The 18727-nt window shown below is 46.6% G+C and overlaps 1 long non-coding RNA gene across 2 annotated transcripts in view; it reads left to right on the top strand.

The window, feature by feature from the left end:
- The window catches only part of LOC311441347, a 67406-nt gene that overhangs the window by 7291 nt on the left and 41388 nt on the right, over positions 1-18727 (top strand). The window contains exon 4 of one of the 2 annotated variants that reach the window (XR_014695893.1): positions 14552-14700. This is a non-coding gene — a long non-coding RNA (uncharacterized lncRNA). Of the gene's footprint in view, positions 1-126; positions 3332-14551; positions 14701-18727 lie in introns of those variants that run through there. The other variant, XR_014695894.1, reaches the window with a different exon arrangement.

The raw sequence follows: 18727 nt of genomic DNA, 5'->3' as shown, positions 1-18727 counted from the left end.
TGGAGGTCAAGTTGGAATTGGAGCTGCGTGGAAGCAGCAGTGGAGATAAGTTTGCTGCTCAGAGATGAGGCTTGTTGGAGCAGCTCAATTCCCTTTCTCCTGTTTGTTTCTTTCAATGGGTTTCAGATGTTCAACTGCACTGGGGAGCCAGGAAGACTTGGGTGTCCAGCTTCCAAAGGAGCTGCTGAGGGACTGCGTCGATGTGTGCTGCAGGTGTAAAATACACCAACAAGGTCCCGTAGAAATGTGAGGTGAGGGCTCCTGGCCAGCCCATACCCCACCTGCTTCCTCCACGGGCAAAACACCATGGCAGGAAGGGGCCGAGCTGCCAGGGTCGTGCAGTGTGCTCCATGCAGGGGGAGACAAGGCCTAGCAAATATCAGATAAAAATCATTGCTTAGCAAATATCAGATCGAAACCTTTGCCATTCTCTCATGGGGTCCTGCACAAGGGGATTTCCATGTGTTGCCAAAACCCAGCTCTGCATGGGGTGCATCATAAAGAGACACAGGGATACTCCCATGGCTTGCTGCAGGTGTGCAATGCTTCCTCTGAGACCAGGCACTCAGGGACATTCAGACAAGGACTAAGGATTCAGATGGGACAGACGTGCTTGTTCCAATCTGACATCCTCACAGTCCTAAAGGCAGTGTTTGCCACAAGCCTTCTGTTTATGAGTGCTGAAAATCTAGATTAGCTTTTGCTGGAGCCAGACTCTGGTATCTCCATGCCTTAGGGCATGGAAAGATGGACGGGCTTGAGCTTGCTTTGGGCACAGTATAGATAAAACTGGATGTGTTTACAGACAGAGCTTTGCATGGAAATGCCTTGGGGAAAGAAGTTTCCACTAGCAATTTCTGTTGGGAGTACTGAACTTCACTGCAATAGTAGCTGGAGGACCCAGCTGTCCCATGCTAAATGGTGTGTGTGTGCACAGTTACAGATTTCTTTCCAACCCTTCTAGTCCTAAAGAGTTTTTGAAATTTTGCTTCTGAAAACCCAAATCTGCCTGGATACAGGCTTCTGTCATGGTGATTCAGCAGGTCTGTTGCTGCTCCCTGGGAATGTACAGAGCCGTATATAAATCAGATACAATTTAAAAATAAAAAAAAATTAAATGACCTTTTTTTTTTCCCAGCTCAACAAAAAGTTCTGCTGTGACTTGTCTCAAACAGGCAGCTCTAGCTCACGGCATGGCTTTTCTTTGTGGATCTTTTGTAATGCTTCTCTGCCTGCAGTGCTTCCATCGCCTCTGCCAGAGCTACTTCAGAGGCAGGAGAGCGCTGTGCTGGGAAGATGGGGAGTGGGGAAATGTGCAGCTCCAGCAAAACAGCTTCATCAGGCAGCTTCCCAGCCTCGGGGTGCTCAAGCAAAATTGTGTACAAATCTCATGCTACAATTTGCTGTTACTTGTGTGGGAAGATAAACCTGAAACATCTCAATCTATCTGCTAAATTGCTCTTCATGAGCTACAAATGGCTGCGTCTTAAGAGGAGAATAACAGGTTTGAACCCAAATCCTGCTGCTCTGCCTGGGGAGGCAGAGAGCAGAGGAATGAGGAACTGCTTTTCTGAGTTACAGAGGGGACAAGGAACCCGCTGCCAAAGAAGCACCATGGGCTCTGCTCCTCAGATGAAAGCAGCTCAGGGCTCAGAAGTTCTTAAAGTGAAGGGCAAGGGCTCGATGGGGAAAAGGTTTGGGAAATATGCAGAAAACAGGCGTCTCTGTTCACATACTCTGTTTTTGTACAGCTCACAAGAGAAAAAGGAGAAATTTGTTTATTAAACAGCTTCCTGTGACTTATTAACTCCATTCATCTGAGGATAGAGCAGCTCCCCCCAGAGTGCTCGTTATTGCTTGCCTGGAAATCAGTCAGGGTCTGGCCAAGAAATGATGCTCTGGTTGAAACTCCTTGTTCAGGCAGTAATTTATGCAATTGCTAGGAGACTGCTCAGATGGCCAAATGACTTCTATTAGCATAACTTTAATTCTCTACTTTTAACAGAAATAATTTGTGCTCTGTATGTTTCTTCAGGACCCTTTGTTAGACTTCGAGCCAAGCTTCATGAAGAGATTAGGGCTCTGTCTTTCCACCAGTAATTGCTTCAGGAGTAATCTTTGAGGCTAAAAGCTGCTTGAATTTTTTTCAGGAGTCAGACCAGAAAAAAATGGAACAGGTCGTGGCAGGTATCAGTTCCTAATCTCCTGTCTTTTCTTAGGTTAGTGTTTGGCAAGGCTTAGCTGCACAGACAAGTACGGCTAGGCTGGCTTCCCCAGGTTGGTGCTGCTGCTTGCAAATTTAGCCAATACTTCTAGCAAATGCTAGCGGTCCTGACTGTATTATCCACTGAAGAGTAAAGAAGCAGAGACCTGGGAAAGTTTGACCGATGTTTGATGTGATAGCTGCTCTCACACTTGCTGTGGGCTCTCCCAGTTAAGTTTTATGGCTGTGGTTCCTTGCAGTAGCCAAGTCAGCAAAGGACGCATGGATCTGGCTGTCACTGCTGGCCTGGTAGATGCACAGGGCTCCTGAGAGCCTCTGGTCACCCCGCTTCTTAGAGGGAGCAAGCCAAAATAGGGAACTTTCTCAGTGTCTCATATTTATGGCCTGATTGCTTTCTGAAAATCAGCTTATTTTCAAGACAGTAGCTTTTGTTCAAGGACCAGCCAGAAACTTTTCACAGAACCTCAAACTGCCACGCACTGTGGTGTCCTATTTGAGTTGTGATGTGCAGATACGTGGTTCATCTAGAAGTCATGCATAACGTGTTGTGGTGCCTGATGGCATTTGCCATGTGCTCGAGTGAGGGAGCCTAGCAGGGAAGAGGCAGGCTGAGATTTTGTGAAATTGTGGCCCTGGTGGTGGCTGAGGCCAGCTGGTCTCCTGGGTCTGCCTCCTGAAAGGCCCAGCCTCCTGAAAGGACACGGGCCTGCCTGTCTGTGGGCAGATGGAAGCAGTGTCAAGAAACCCCAGATCCAAATTAAATTCCCACGTCTCCATTTTTCCCCACTCAAGAGCTGAGGCAGTTGCTTAGGGGAGGTTATGGCCTGGCAGTGAGACCTAGAAGGGTTGGAAAAGTAGTCTGAGAACTCAAGACAAAGTACCTAAGAGATGAACAAGAACAGCCTATTAAACATAAAAGGTGGCAATAAATCCGGATCTATGTTTTATTAATAGTGATCGTAATTAACACTAAACATCCAGCTGGGTGCTGCATAAGCTGGAGAGCAACAGCTGGTTGCTTTGTGCTAAATGAAACCACACGAGTGCGCAACCGGCAGTATGGGAAAATTCCTGAAAAAGTTCTTCTATCATCTCAGAGGAGGTGCTTTTAATTGATACCATGACACAGGATGAAAAAAATAAATAAAATAAACAAACAAAAAAAAATCTACTTGGAGCCTTTTGCCGGATTGCTTTGTAATGCAGAAGGGGGAAAGAAGTCTATCCCCAATTATGGCAATGTGTTTTGCCAGCCCGCACTGCTGGAGCGTTGCCAGGGAAATTCTCTAATCATCAAAGACCACAGCAGTGTTAATGTGATTTCTGTAGGTCTCCTAAGGGAATGGCTTCTGTCCTTCCAGGAGAAAGGCGCTGCTGAATAAATCATCAAGCTTTCCTTACCAATGGGACCCTGCTAAGCATATTGCCCAAATGAAGATTACTTTCCTGAAAGGAGAGGAGCTTTTCCTCCAGGCAGCACACCAGGCTTGCTGGCAGCTGCTGCTCAGAGGCCGGCGAGCAGCTGAGGTTTTTCACGGGGAACACTGCCTGGATAGCCCTGCAAGCCAGCGGTGTCACTGAGGGGACAGCAGAAGCATTGTGCAGGCAGGTCACTGTCTCCTTTTTGGGGGAGAGGATAATGAAATCTGGTGGCAGACATTTCTGGAGACTATAGCTGTCCTGTGCTGGTTTGCCCCCATGCAATGCTGCTGTTGGGCTTTCTGCTTTCTCAGCCCCTGCTACCCAAGGGCAGAGCAGCATCAGACAAACTGCACGAGCACTGCCTGCCCTGTGGGGAGCTGTGCTGGGGGCAGCAGCCAGCATCTCTCCCCAAGGAGAATGCAAGAAGCTGCCTCTGTGGGGATGGGGCTTAAGTGCAAGTGGTCTTCAGCCCTGGGGCTGTGTTAAGTGGGAGTTTGTAGCTAATCGGGTGCTCCTGGGGCTGCTCTGCTCGTTATCTGGGCTTTCAAGGTGGACCCAGACAGCCCAGAGCCTGTTCAGATAGTCTGTTCTCTCTTGTAGGGGAATTTTAATAGTTAGAGCTGGGAGATTCCCACTGATATCAGGGGTAAGCAGGTACCTGAATGGCTTCGTGGTTCAGGATTTTGGGTGCTGGCCGTGGAGCCTGCCCTGCAGGGAACACACGTGGGCTACAGCCACTGACTGCTGGAGCAGATGTCTTGGTCCGAGCTGATAACCCTTCATCTCTGTTGGGGAAGCAGCTGCAAACTGAGTGAGTGATTCACAGAGCACAGGCTATCGGAGAGGTTTCCAGACCCTTTCTGCTCAGCCGGCCCGTGTCTGTCCCCAGCACCAGGTGGGAGAGCAAGGGGTAGCAGACGGGCAGCTGGGGGGATGCTGGGCTGCACGGTGACACCACAGCACTGGTACTGCACAGCGCCCGCTTGGTGGTGACACTGGAGACACCAGCAGGGGTAACCTTCACCCACCGTGCTCTGTGAAAAATGTAGGAAAGCTCCCTGAATACAGCCCCAAATGTTTCACTGTCTTGGTGTCCTGCAGTCCTAGAACTCAGCTGCAATTTTAGGAACTGTTTGAAGTGGGATCAGGAGGATCAGACGAGACCAGGACCCACTCAGTCATCTCATCCAGCCTTGAGGGCAGCAGTCACTACTGTCATGAGCAAAATCCCAGCACTTCTGCTCAGCCTCTTGCCTGCTTACCATCCCTTCACTTCTCACTTTGCAAAAAACATCTGGTTGCTCCTTTGCTGTCTTTTCCACCAGAAGGTGATGAAGATGGGAACGTCCTCCGCAGCCAGTACTGTGTCCTAAGGCTGCAGGGCAGGATCCAGAGGCAAGTTTTGTTGGCCAACCTGGTGCTCCTGCTGCCTGGTGCACCTCCCATTGCACCAGAAGTGTCACCTAAGTCCCAGCAGCCCCTCACCGCGGCAGAAAACCCCACAAGTTTTGTGCTTCTCCCCTTTCCCAAAGTGGAAGCACATTGCCTGTGTCTCTTTATTCCTTTTTGGTTGAAAACATCACCCTGAAGTCAGGCAGGCTGTCTTACTCCATCCTTACATGCAGCCAGATTTATTTCCAGGGCTCCTTTGTGGGAACATAAGGTTTACCAGTGTGTTGTCCTGGAAAACTCAGCTAATGTGCAGCCTACATCAATTGCACGTCTGGAGAAGACTTCCCTAGGTGGCTTATTTTGTTCTGCCCCTTCTCTCTCCAACTCTGTGTAAAACAAAGTGTCTTGGCAGAAGTCGAGGAAACACACCGAAATCTTCCTGGCAGTCTGCCCACAGATCTTCCCCAGCTGTCCCCTGAGTGCTGAGGAAGGTTAATGAAATAGGGGAAGGATGTCTGATAGCTTTGGCCACATCTGTGATCCGTCGCCGCGGGCGGTCTGGGGAGTGACCGAGCTGGCTTCTGGCTGCCGGCAGCAGCCTGTGCTAGAAAGCTCTCCGTGCTCTTCTTCTTCCTTTGCTCTGCCAGGCAGGTCTCCAAGTGTGCAGGCAGGGCCCAAGAATTATTGAAATGGTGCAGAGAAGGAGGGAAAAGAGGAAAGCTGTGCTGATGGGTTGCTGCAGCAGGGTGTGAACGTGGAGATTTCCACCCCAGGGCCAGTGAGGAGCTGGCAGTTCCTGTGCTGAGCTCAGGGCCCTGCTGAGTGCTTTGGGAGAAAACCAGATGCCTGCAGGTCATGGTGTGTTGTGTTCAGAAGACAAATCCCAGCCTAAAGCTCCCTGTACCTGAAAGCACTGGGTATGGCCCACCTCCTCCCGTGCTGCCCAGCCGTGCCACGCTGTGTTTGTCCTCATCGGGCAGGGGCTGTTCCACAGGACTCGGCGGCTCTGGCTGCAAGGCTGGGTACCCAAGCTGGGGGTGGAGTTGCTTGAAATGAGAGGATGCGTTAGAAAAGCTTGGCCCCAGCGTCTAGCTGGAGACCACCAGGACTCAGCAAGCCAGAGCTGGGGAGTCTTCTCGCACTGTTCCTGCCCTTGGAGCATGCAGTCAGCAGCCTCGGTAGCGTACCCAGTAGCTGCAGGTAACGTTTGCTAGCCGTGCTACGTGAGGATCTGTCCCAAAGGGCCAGAACTGGAGAATTTGGCCCAAATACTTTTATCAGAAAAGTAACAGCTGATGAACTAGACTTTAACTAATGTATAGTTGGCTTCTTGTTACAATTAACACTGTGTGACAAGCCGTGTGTGATATTCAACAGGTGTTCATTAAAGGTTAGATCCAAGATGCTGTATCTCTCCTTCTCCTCACTCTCCTCCTTTTTCCCAAAGCGCTGTTCGTGTTTATACGGTGCTTTACATTTTTAAAGCACTCTGCAAACATTAACTAATTAATCCTCACAGCCCACTATACATATGCTTTAATTAATTAGCTCTCATTTACTTAACTCACACTGTCTCATTAAATATAAATTGAATGTATGTTTGGGAACTTTAACTAGAAACATTACTGGGGATTTATACAAAGCACGAATGCAAAATATGTTAATAGTAGCTGGAGGCAGCAAAATTCAAATATCAAGGTATTTAGCAAAAAATATGTTGTGGTGTCAGTGAGCAGGCTCAGACAATTAGCTGCTCCTATAAAATGCATATGTTGTCGTGGCCTTGAAGTCATCGCTCACTCCGCGTTGTTGCCATAGCAATCTTGGTAATTTGCATCCCATAATACCCGTCTGTGCATTTTGTGCCATTACTTTAATTTTTCAGACGTGCAGGAGCTGGGTGCTGTGTGGGCTGGAAGCTGGCTGTGAGTTACTCAGATCGGGAGAACATGGACACAAGCATGTAAAGCCTGGTGCGCAGACTGGCTCTGGACACTGGGGAGCCTTCTGCATTACAACCCCTCAGCAGAGCAGCACTAAGACCAGTGCAATTCCCTTGGCTCTGTCTCTTCCTGTTGCATCCTAAAGCACTGAAGAGTCTAACAAGTGCTGCATGCCACCCAAGAGGCAATCACAGCTCGGTGATGACTGAAGTGTTTTTCTAGGAATAAATTTGTAAATCAGAGCATCGAGAGATGAGAGAGCTTTTATGGGGCTGTGAGTGTCACTTAGGTTGTGGAAATGGGGTGAGAAATGAAGTGTTATCTGGACACCTTAGGTCTGAGTTAAGTCCTCCAAATCCCATAATAGGTACAGAAAATTATTATTGTTTGAAAATTTGTGGGTTATTTCACCTTTCTACTTTCTAATCTTCCCATACCTTGGAGAAATGGAGGGCCAGAACTTTGACTTATTGCCAAGAGGCAGCTCTAAACCAGTCCTTTCCTCCATGTGAAATTATTGAGAGATCTCTAAGCTTTAATCCCCAAAAAACAGATTTTTTTTTTTTTTTTTTTTTCACAATACCTCCCTCTCTGTAAGTAAGAAGCAACGTGTAATTCCCCAGTATTGAGTGGAGCTGCGCTGTGCAGGATGGAAAGCCTGGTCCTGCAGATGCTGGTTGTGGTGGGAATGGTAGCTGTGAGCATACGGTTTCAGCAGGGTTTGTACATATAACTGTAAGTTTGAATGCATGTTCATTTAAATGCCATGCTTTTAAGCTAGTAAGAGCTTTCCATGCACACAAACAAGCTTTTAGCCTGACCTTTTTAGCAGATATATGCATTTCCTTACAAGCTATGTGGTAGCTTGTTATTCCTAAGGGGTCTTCCTGGGAGCCATTCCGGGGCTGCTCTTTCCCTTGAGTTACCCATCTCAAGGAAAGTCGTGCAGGCCGAGCACAAACTCCTCATGCAGCCCTTGCTGCCTTCAGGAAGGCTTTCCTCAGATACTTGACTGATCAGTTGGTTTTCCTGGGGACACACAGAAGGTAAAGCTCCTCATTTCTAAAGGCAAACAAGTTAAAAGGAGCAGAAACGTGTCCTGTCGCTCAGGCTGGCAGATTTGTTTGAGGACACACACAAAGCACAAGAATGGATTGTGTGGCATAATAACATTTCCGAGCAAGTTTCACTCAAAAGCATAATGAGGAGTACATGGCACGACACCAAAGTAACTGCTGGAACAAGAAGTATGACTACAATTTGGGAAGGATGTTATAGATGTTGTTTTCAATTGAATTTTTTTGGAGCAGTAGTACATCTTTCTCTTTTTTTTTTTTTTTTTTTTTTTTTTATCAGAATACCTAAAGCATTCAATACCATCATCTCCTAGCCTTGTTTTTCCTCCCAGCAATCTTTTGTCTCGTCCAAAGAAATCTTATAAGAATATAAGAACAAACAAGCCTAGTGTCTCATTTACAGCAGCACAGGGGCAAGCACAGTGGTAGTGTTCCAAACGCTCTTGCTTACAGCAGTTTGTTTTTCAGGGTTTTCATAAAACAAAGGCAGCATCTTTCTTTTTAGCAGCTCTTTGTACGTTTTTCTTTAACGCAATTTTCCCGGTTTTAGCCTGTCTCAGCTTTCACCATCCACACCATCCTGAACAAGGATTTCTCTGGCTGCAATACGCATTTATGATGAATGACCTCCTTTAGATCGTTTTGAACCTGATTTTATGATGGTTTCGTGTGATACCCTCTGGTTCTTGTTTTGAGAAAGTGCATGTTCATTCAGTGCCTGTTCCCTTTCTCCACGTCATTCCTGATTTTATGGATATTTTTCTATTCCCCTTAGCTGTCTCTCTTCAGGATAGAAGAAACATAATCTATTTAGACTGGAACCATTTCAGCTAGCTTTGACAGCTACCTCAGGATGAAGATATGAGTACAGAACTACCATTCAAATACACTCACCAAACTGCTGCAACTTGTGGGAACAAGTTAACTGAAATCAATGCTATTTTCAGAAAATGGAGCTTTGGGTACCAGGTATTTGGACCATTCAGACCAGTCCGAGGGCACACGAAGGTGGTGACTTTGCAGGATTTTGTTGATGCTCCTTTTGTGACAAAGAGGAAGAGCATAGGGGAAAGGGAATCAAAAGCATTTTACTATTTTATTTAAGACCTTTCTGGTGGTTTGCAGCTGTACAGTATCACAGCTATTAAAAGCAAACGAAAAGGCTACTTCTTAGAGCACTGAAAAGAACGTAGGAGGATTGATTATGCTGTTCTGCTCAGGGTGATAATATGGGTTTGGAAGAGATGTGGAATGTGTTAAGATGTTAGGCAAGCCTTGCTGGTGCTTTTTAATTTTCACCTTGATAGCTAAGAATAATTCATTTTCCTCCAGCTGAGAACTTGTCTCCAGTGAAAAGGGTAAAAAAAGTTGAATTAAAAACCTCTTGAGACAGTTGCAAACAGAATAAGCATTGCCTGAGAAGGTGCACATTGTTAGCCAGCTGCAAGTCAGCTGCTGCCTCTCCCTTCCTCCTGTAATATTTCAGACTCCTTCCTTGTGATTCACCAGTTCATAACAAAATTTACTCTATCAGACAGATTATTCAATTCTCTTGAATAAGTCTGCTTTAGTGCTGTCATGAGAGCTGCCGTCTCTCCCTTTCTGTGGTGTATCATTCATCTTGGGCAGCGGCAGCAGCAGAGTCCTCAGGAGAACCTGCAAATGGATTTCTTGGGGTCTTGCCTCTTAATAACTCATTTCTTAAGTGACAACATTTCCTGTGGTCTTTATTAGAAAATAATGAGAGGGAAACAGTAGCAATTAAAGTGCCCTGGTCCTTGGAGTTTTCTGTTCTGCACTGAGCTGATGTGAGATCCTGCATGTAAAGGTCTGTTCAACACTTGTACCAATGGCACCTTGAAACCAGGACTGGATGAGGGAGGTGCGTTGCAAAATCCTTGGGATTTGTCCCCACAAGGACCGGTTCTGTTTTGTGATTGACTTCCCTCAGAGCTGGAGCTGTTTTCTAGGCTTTGCCAAGCAGTGAGAGGATCAGGTGAAGTCTAATAGCTTTGCCAGTCATCCAGAACATGGGTGGGAGGAGAAAAATGTTCCAGCCCCAATTTCTGGCTAGCCTAGAAAATGCTGTGATTGATGCCTGTGGAGGGTGCTTGCATGTGAGTTTTCAGCATCCTCTGGACTCATGAAATGTTGCTGGGAGTTGTTTAAGGGTGATGGCAGATGAACTTCTGCGGGGTTTTGGTTCCAACTCTATTCCTAATTTTTCTGTTACGGTTCAGTTTGCCCCAATTAGTGCTTTTGGCTCTTGCCAGAATTCTCAGATCAATATTTGCAAAGGGATTTTATGTGGAATCAGCCAGAAAAAATAAAAAAATTGCTCTGTGTGTTTATGTGCGCATAGAAGTTCAAGACCATTCTTCTTCAGCAGCAGCAGAATGGAGACACAAAGTCAATGTCTGCAAAGAGCTTGCATGGTTACATTAATTAATTGAGTTATGATCCCAAAGAAAACTCTCAGTTTGTTTTAAGACCCCAATTTGAACTTGGTGACACTCTTGGAATAATTACCAAAAAAAAAAAAAAAAAAAAAAAAAAAAAAAAAAAGTTAAAGAACCCTGGTCTGTTGCAAACAGTGGCATAAATGTAAAACATTTGAATAATCCATTTGAAGCTGCTGCTTATGAGATCATTCTGCAGCCTTCAGAAATACCTGAGCTTCATTTACTTGAGAAGGAAATCACTTTCTGCTTACCTAAACCCACTCCACCTGCACATCAGAGCTTCAGCAGGTTACAGGAGATTACTACACTGCAAAGTTTCCAACTTCTAGTGTTGCTCTGAGTTGTTAAGCACTCAGGATCATGCCCTTCCCCAAACTTAGCATCACTGGAGTTGTGATGAGCTCAGAGAGAAACACCACCATAAAGCACGTCTCCCGCTCCTCCTTTCCTCTCATTATTTTTCAGTTGGGAAAAGGTCTTTGTTCAGTTATTTTCATTTCAATAAGAAAAGCAATATTGCTTTTTTAATGGATTTGGAGTTTTTCCTCTCTGCAAAAACCTCATGGGAGAATGTGGTTAGGGAGAGATGACTAGACTGTTTTTCTGTTTTGCAGGAGATGGAAAGGAGGTGAATGGGAAAGACTGCAATTAAAATGCCTTTTTTCCTTTGCTCTGTCTTTGGCAAAATATGTTCAAGGAAGATGAGAAACTGTTCCATTTCAGTGAGGCAAGCACTAACAATAGAAGTCACAGGAGCTGCAGAAAATTGGGTTAGAAAGCCCAAGAGCCTATGCCTTTCTTCCAGTTTAAAGACAGGATTGACTCACCTCGCTGTGGCCATGACAGATGCTTTCCTAAACTGCTCTTGGAAGATCTTTATGGCTGGAGAATCCAGATTCCCCATGCGAGGGCAATTCCAGAGTTTGTCCATTTTGCTTGGTTAGACATCAGCAGCAGTTTGGGTTTCCTCTGCTGCTGTCCAAGCCCACTGCTTGCTGTGGGTCCTGAAGACCTCTGTAAGGGGCTTTGAGAGCTGGAGGCAAGGAGAGACAGGGACCGAGCACCACTGCTCTGAGTGAGGTTAGAGCCTGAGGACTAAGGACAACTTGCCTGAATTCCCCTCTTCAGCCCATTTGTCCCAGAAAAACGTCTCTGGCTGAGGCAGGCAGGCAGCTGCTCTTCAGGTTCAGGAGCAGGAATAAACTGAGTTGTTTGGCCCTGCTTGCAGAGGTGGGTGTAACTGAGGGGGGTGTAACTTGGGCAGAATTCATCACCAAAGGTGCACACATACAGGCAGGTGAGTCTCCTCAGAGGTCAGAACTACCCTATACAGCTAAAATGCTTTGGTAACTTAGAATATGAGAAATTAAGTCAAATTATCTAATTTGTCTAGCTTTTAGGGGTTGGCAGACTAATCTTGTTAATCTACAGAATATTCACTATTCCTCCATAATACTGTAGATTTCCCTTTTTTGTTATTTTACCCATTAGCTGTTTCTATGTTTGTGTCAGGAGGATTTGTCCTGCTCTATTGGTGAATTTATTTCCTTTCCGAAACAGAAGTGCAACTGATGTAAATGAGGTCCTCATTTTTCTTTAGGGCAAGATCCATCCCCAAGCTGGGGCAGAGCAGCTGCTGCTGCGTCGTGTAACAGAAATCACAGCCCTGCTTTTACAGCTACCCTGATGAATCCTCTGGCAAATTCAGGCAGCCCCCAACCTCTTTATGCCATTGCTGCACTGCCAATGCCCATTAGGTGATGGAATGGGAGGATAATGGACTCTCCCGGAGGTATCCCCCACCCCATCAAAACCCAACTCCTGAGACATGCCTGGAAGGTCAAGGCTGCAGCTCTACGCTTCGGGAGATACCTGTGAGCTGCGGGGGGATTTCTGAAGGGAAGGAGAAAACCCTTTCCTTATACCATCCTTTTCCCTGCTGCATGATGATCTCCCCTAAATCTGCATTGCTGTCCTGAAGGTCTGCGGCTCCCCCGGGAGGGATGCACGGCTGCGGGGACAGCGGCAGTCACGCACCGGCTGGGAGATGGACCTGAACGGGATTGATTGCTCTCGGGTTCATCCTTTAAAACTGAGTGGCAGGCTAAGCTGTTGTTTCAATCAATAACATAAATACGCGGCTCGCCCAGCCCTGGGAAGGTGGGAACTCTGTGTGGGGGAGTAAGCATTAAGGTTATTTATCGTCACAGGGCGCAGAAGCAAAATGCTGGGCTTCCCTGGCAGATTGGAGATTTAAAGCTCATTTAAACCCACTTTTGAAATCTAATTAAACTGGGACAAATTCCCCTGAACACCCTTGCTTTACTGCATCAACGGCTTATTCTTCATCTAGGAATTTATAGCGCTTTCGTTAACTCGACACAAAGGCCAAATTTGCTTGATAATCAAGCATAGGTTACACTGCAAAACCCTAACGTCTCATTTCGGCACTGCTTCGTTAGGGTGGCCACAAATAGCCCCGCCAGGGAAGGGAGGAACCCTGCAGCACTGAGCCTGACCGCAGCCTGATGTCTGTGCAGGCAGAGCCTTTCCTCAGCCGCTGCTCACACCTACGGGAGGAGGTTTCTGCAGCTTGGAGCTCGGCAGATGGGTGGTGGCAGCTTTCAGGGAGGGAACCTCACACTTCAGCAGCAGAACTTGCAGCCAGAATCAATTCCCAGTGTGCTTGGACGTGCATCCCCAGCAGCTCCCTGGTTGTCCTGCTTCCTCTTTCCTTGCCTTACCTCCATCCAACAGCTGGGCTGGAAAAGGGAATTTTCCCTGGGAACGAACCCTTTCTTATTTTCTCCCCTTTTTTCTGCAGTGGCTGCATTCCCTTAGTGCTCGCCCTGCTCCTTCCTCCCTCCTCCTTCGCCCATCTCTGGAGCAGCCAGAGTCCCTCCAAGGGCTGAAGCTTTGAGGGAGGGAGGCAATTCTTCCTCTCCTTCCCCTCCCCAGGGCTTACACTGCCTGTTCCAGGGCCCCAGGTGCCTTTCCTCCTTGGCTGAGACCTGCTGCTGAAATACCAGGTAGCCCAGCTTGTTTATTGGGCCGCTGGCCTTTGAAGGATGGGGCTGCCACGGAGTTGTCAGCAGCACGGCTCTCCAGAGCAAATGAGAACAAATGAGAGGGAGGGAGATTACGGCCGAGCAGCAGCAATCCTGCCAAACCCTGCCCTCACACCCAATAGCTCTTAACCTGTCTGATGCCGTGGGCTCCCTGTGGGTGCCAGCCCCCAGCAGCTCTGCCTGATTCACCTTCCAAGGGCAGCTCTGCAAACGACATTTCCAGGGTGCTGCAGGCTCAGAGCAACAAAACAAATGAAGCGTTGTGGTCCTGTTGTAAGGCATTGCCTCCCTGCATGTCCTGGGGGACACGGTGCCACGCCCCCGTGGGGACTTCTCGTGGTGTAACAGGGACTAGAGGTGGGAGCAGGAGGAATTGGTGGCATCTGACACATCGATGGCAGAGGTTATTGACACCCTTTTCTGTAAATTTTCCCTACAGGTATCTCCTGAAATGGGAAGTTTATAGCAACCAGGATTAAGTAGATAAAACCAAGGTCTGGGAAGGGGAATTGCATGGCTGGAGCTGAGCTCAGGTCTGCTTCCTTGCTTGTGCCCTGCATGACCGAGGAGCTGTGGAGCTCGTTTCAGGCCATGGAGAGATCTGATTTAGTAATCGTGGTTTTGTCACAGGGGCTGGGACTGGCTGCGTCTCCTCAGTGCCTTTCACAGCTTTTAAAATAAGGCAAAGTATTGATAAGGCAGCTATAAAAACAGGATTCCCCAAGTGAGGCAGGAAGCTCGGGCTCCTTGTTATCTGCAGTTTTAGAAGCTATTTCTGAGAGAGGAGCACAAAGTGAGTTGGCTTCAGAGAAAAGAACTTTTTTTTTGCTTTCTTACACTGTTACATCGTCTTTCAAATACACTTTCTCTTCCCATAAGATGGGATCAAAGGGACATGGTGAGCTAAGTGCCTGCAATGGTTGAGTTTCGGTAGGTTGAAAGTTTTCTTTCCTCATTATTTCAGTGGAAGTCCTCAAAGGAATCTCGGGGAAAGCAAGAGGACGCCTATGTCAACCCTCAAAGCTTGACAGAAGCAAACACGACAGAGCATGCATTGATTTCTTAGAGAAACAAAGAAGAAACCAGGCTGTTCACAGAAAATCTCCCTCTTTGGTGAGTAAGTCAAACTATTTTGCTTCCTACCTCTCTTCCTCAGCCTAGAGGTGTCAGCCGTGTCATCAGACGTGGGATGGCAGGGGAAGGAAGGACTGGGAACTGATGGGAAGGCTACAGCCCCTTCTGAGTATGGCACAGGGAGCCCAGAACGAGGAGGAATTATCCAGCTCTGCTGTTTCAGCTAACTGGTTCTCTTTATTTTCTTGGCATGTACTAAAAATGACTAAGGTGGTTCTTACTTTCCTACAGCGCCCTTCTCCTGCAGTTAAATAAAATAATGATGATTAAAAAAATAGAAAAGAACAGAATGAGGAATTGTAACTTTGCAGTATCACCTCATCTTAGACAAGTAGAAGTGACTATCTCATAAACGTCTTCTCAAGAGACCTGAGTATGTACCAATATCCAATTACCCTTAATTCCAATATTCCTGAAAGGAAGCTCTATATTAGTCTTCCCCCATCCTTCTCTCCTCTTCATGTGACTTTTCTGTCTCATGGAGTTCTGAGAAGGGTCCAGAAAAGGAGAGGAAAAATACATATTTCTTTTTGTTGTCATTGGCCAGTGATTCCTCATGACTTTCACCCTACAGATGAGCCATCTCTTTAAATCTAGACTCACAATTCACCTACTGGTGTTGCTCAAACTCGTGTTGCTTTCTGAAGCCCCACATTTCTCAGTGTGCTGGTAGATAAACATAAAGGTCACTGATAAGTCTGCAAACACTTCTGCTAAAACAAGGGTTAGGTTGTGTTAATGTAGGACTGGAATTCCTGGTGAGCTGAAATTTGTGGGAATAATGTATGATAAGAGATTTTACAGGTCCTAGTCACCTTATTGCTTTCCAAATTAAGACTGTTTGCAGCTGCCTTGCAAAACAATTTCTCCATCAGAAAAAAATAAATCAGAAAAGCAGAAACATTGCTTACACTTTCTGCTCTGCACCCGTAAACATAATTCAGCAGTGATGAAGCTGAGCGTGCAGGTAATGCTTCAGAAGACTGCATTGCACCAGGGGCACGGCTACGGGACAGCGTGGGTGACTTGCTGATATACTTGGCTAGAAGCTGACTTTCCAAATTGCTTGCCATATAGAGAAGAAATAAACAAAGCATGGTAGGACAGATGAGGTCCCTGGTGTGACTGAGTGGCCGATGTATGTATCAAAACCTAGCGTGCAGTTTTTGTCATTGCACAAGCAGTGGAAAAGGCAATCTTGCTACCTTCTGTCTTGACTCCTATTGCCTTGGGAGCAGCCATTCTGTATCTGCTAAGCAGACTGTTTGATTAAGTACTAAACTTCAAAAAAAGTAAACAGCCTATTTAAACATGTTAAACATAACCTGTCACCTACTTAGACACTATTTAAACATAACCTATTTAATTATGCCTTCATCTAAGTCTGTGTGGATCTTGTTTCATGCCACATACCTTGCAAACGTCCGATAGTAACAAAAATGAAGTGATAAAATATGATCAGAACCATCAGCTTTTCCTAAAAATGCAATGAACAATGACACAGGGTTGCAAATCTGTTGTACTGTCAGTGTGTGATTGCCTTACGTTAGTGTAAGAGGTAAGGACATTCATTAACACAGCTCCCTGGCTGGCACCTGTACGACACCACCACCACCGCTGCTGTTTGTGAGACTTCCATACTTTTGTACCTCTCCTTCATTTCACCGTATGGCTGAGTTTGTCTTCTGTATCATCCGTTGACTTCAGGACATGTCTCAAAAAGGGAAATGGGGACTGGGATACAACACGTTTCAATCGTTGTACCATTTCTCTTGCTCACATTTCCCTATATTCCCTATGTAAATCTGCAGGACAATGCTATTCTGCATCTTGCACAGGCTTGGGCTGTCCAGGCCCACCCCAAACCTGTTTCCCTACATACAGGTCAGATTCCAGAACATGTAATAAGCTTGGCAAGCCTGGGAGGTGGCAGTACCCCATTAGGGAGATCAGGGCAGCCTCGAGTCAGTAGGACTGTGTCCACCTGTGGCATGGCCCTGCCCTGTGACCTCGGTCAATCTATTTGGGTTTTGCTGCTCATACTTGCCTTTTGTTATTGGGACTGTAAATTCTTCAACTTCTTAGGGTCTGTGAGAGGATCTGCTGCGGTGGTTTTGCTTAGGGCAACGAAATGACATTGGTAGCAACAAATAGAGCTGAGACAAGGAGAGGAGCCAGTGCTGGGATACATCTCCCCCTGCCCACCCTGGGACACCCAGCAGGGAGGCTGCACTGGCAGGTCCCTGGGGACCATGATGGACATCTGGAGTCACTGCAGCTTCTCTCTGTCCTGCCCTCCCCTCTGCCACACAAAGGGCTCCAGCAGCATCTCCTGTAAGCTTGAATGAAAGCGGCTTGACCATGGCTTTTAATAGTGCTGTGGATTCATAGTGTTTATGTGAAGAAGAAAACGTCTTTCCCTTATGTCTCCTTGTGGAAATCCAGAGAAGCAGATGCTCCTTGCTCTCTGGCTGTATGAGAATATGAAGGGTGATATACTGCCATTTCCATTAACTGCTCCTAATGCAAAGAGGAAATGTTAGTATTCTCTCCTCCCTGGAGGAGAGATGACGCTTGACCTTCTGTTGAAGGAAGGAATGAAGGAGGAAAAATGCAAAGAGAGGAAGATCTGCTGGGATGCTGTCACTGGTAATAGCAGTGACCTTTTCCCTGTGGTCAGCAGCTGGCATCATAAAGACAAATGACTTCAACTTGCAAGTTTAAAGATGTTCTTTGCACCGAGCAAGAAAATTAAAAAAACCCTCCAGAAGTCAGCCAGTATTTGCAACTTCAGTTAATGCTTTCTGTTCCCTTTGTGAAAATAGTTGCTGTGCATGAAAATGGCAGGCACCTATCGTAATTCAGTCCCTAAAATGGGCTGGTTATGAGTCCATTGTAGAGGATTTTAGTTACAGGGTTCTGCCAATGTTCTCTGGTATTCTGATGAGAATGAGAACTACGGGGAGGATGAAGGAGCTCCCAGCCTTCCAGCCTCAGGGGTCACTGCCATTTAAAAATTGCTTTTATTTATTTTTTTTTATTTTTTATTTTTTTCCCACTGAACTTCAGGGTCTCTTTAGGGAGGATAATCAGATACAGTACATGTATCTACATGTTTCTACCTTATCCTTACTTTCACTTCCAGCACGTACACTCAGTAGCAGGCAGGCTTACCTTGAGGTCAGTATAAAATGCAGTCTGAAGGATAGCCGTGTCGATAGCTGCAGTCCCTCCTGTGGGGTTCCAGGTGACCCAGGAGGGCAGCTCTTGCTGGTGCCTTCTAATTTCCTGCTCAGCCTCATTTTCTGCTTATGGAGTTTATAAGTTTGCCTCCCTAGAAGTTCCCCAAATGGAGGTCCTACAGGGAGCTGAGTATCCTTAGCGCAAACCTGCACCATTTGTTCTGCAAACAGGGCTGGCCAAGAGCTCGGGGTTCAGCCCTGGGCCATGCAGTGATTTCTGTGTGATGGTATGAATGCCTGGGTGCCTCGTACAGTGGGATGATGGTGTTGTAAGGGCATCTCCGTGCTCAGATGGGCTCACCTTGCTCACTCCCTGTAGAGAGCATCTTGTTAACCTCACCGGTGAAAATCACAAGTGAAAGCTACCATTGCTGGGGTAGAAAGCTGGGGTGGAGATTTCAAGTACTGCAGTGTGTGTAGAAATAAGGGGTTTGATATAAGGGCTGAGCCTCTCTCAGGAAGGAAAGGGATGAATCAGAAGTGTCACACTTGGAAGAGGTCACAGAAGAGTTCAGGTGGGGCTCCATGTTAATTCTCTCTCTCTGTGCCCTCCCACAGCTCACCTTCAGCATTATGCACCTCCTTTGCATTTCTAGATTTACTACAATCAGTTGCCTTAATATTAAAATACTTCTCAGAGCCGAAGGGGTTAACTGTTTACTTTGAGGACAGCACTCTCCTTTTTTTTTATTATTTCTTTTTCCTTTTAAATGACAGGGAATACTCTGAGAGTCACAGAGAAGATGCTTACCTGGTCCTAAGTG

Source organism: Aythya ferina, assembly GCF_964211825.1.
Source record: "Aythya ferina genome assembly, chromosome: 9".
Lineage (NCBI taxonomy): Eukaryota > Metazoa > Chordata > Aves > Anseriformes > Anatidae > Aythya > Aythya ferina.
This window is presented reverse-complemented; position numbering and strand designations above follow the sequence as displayed.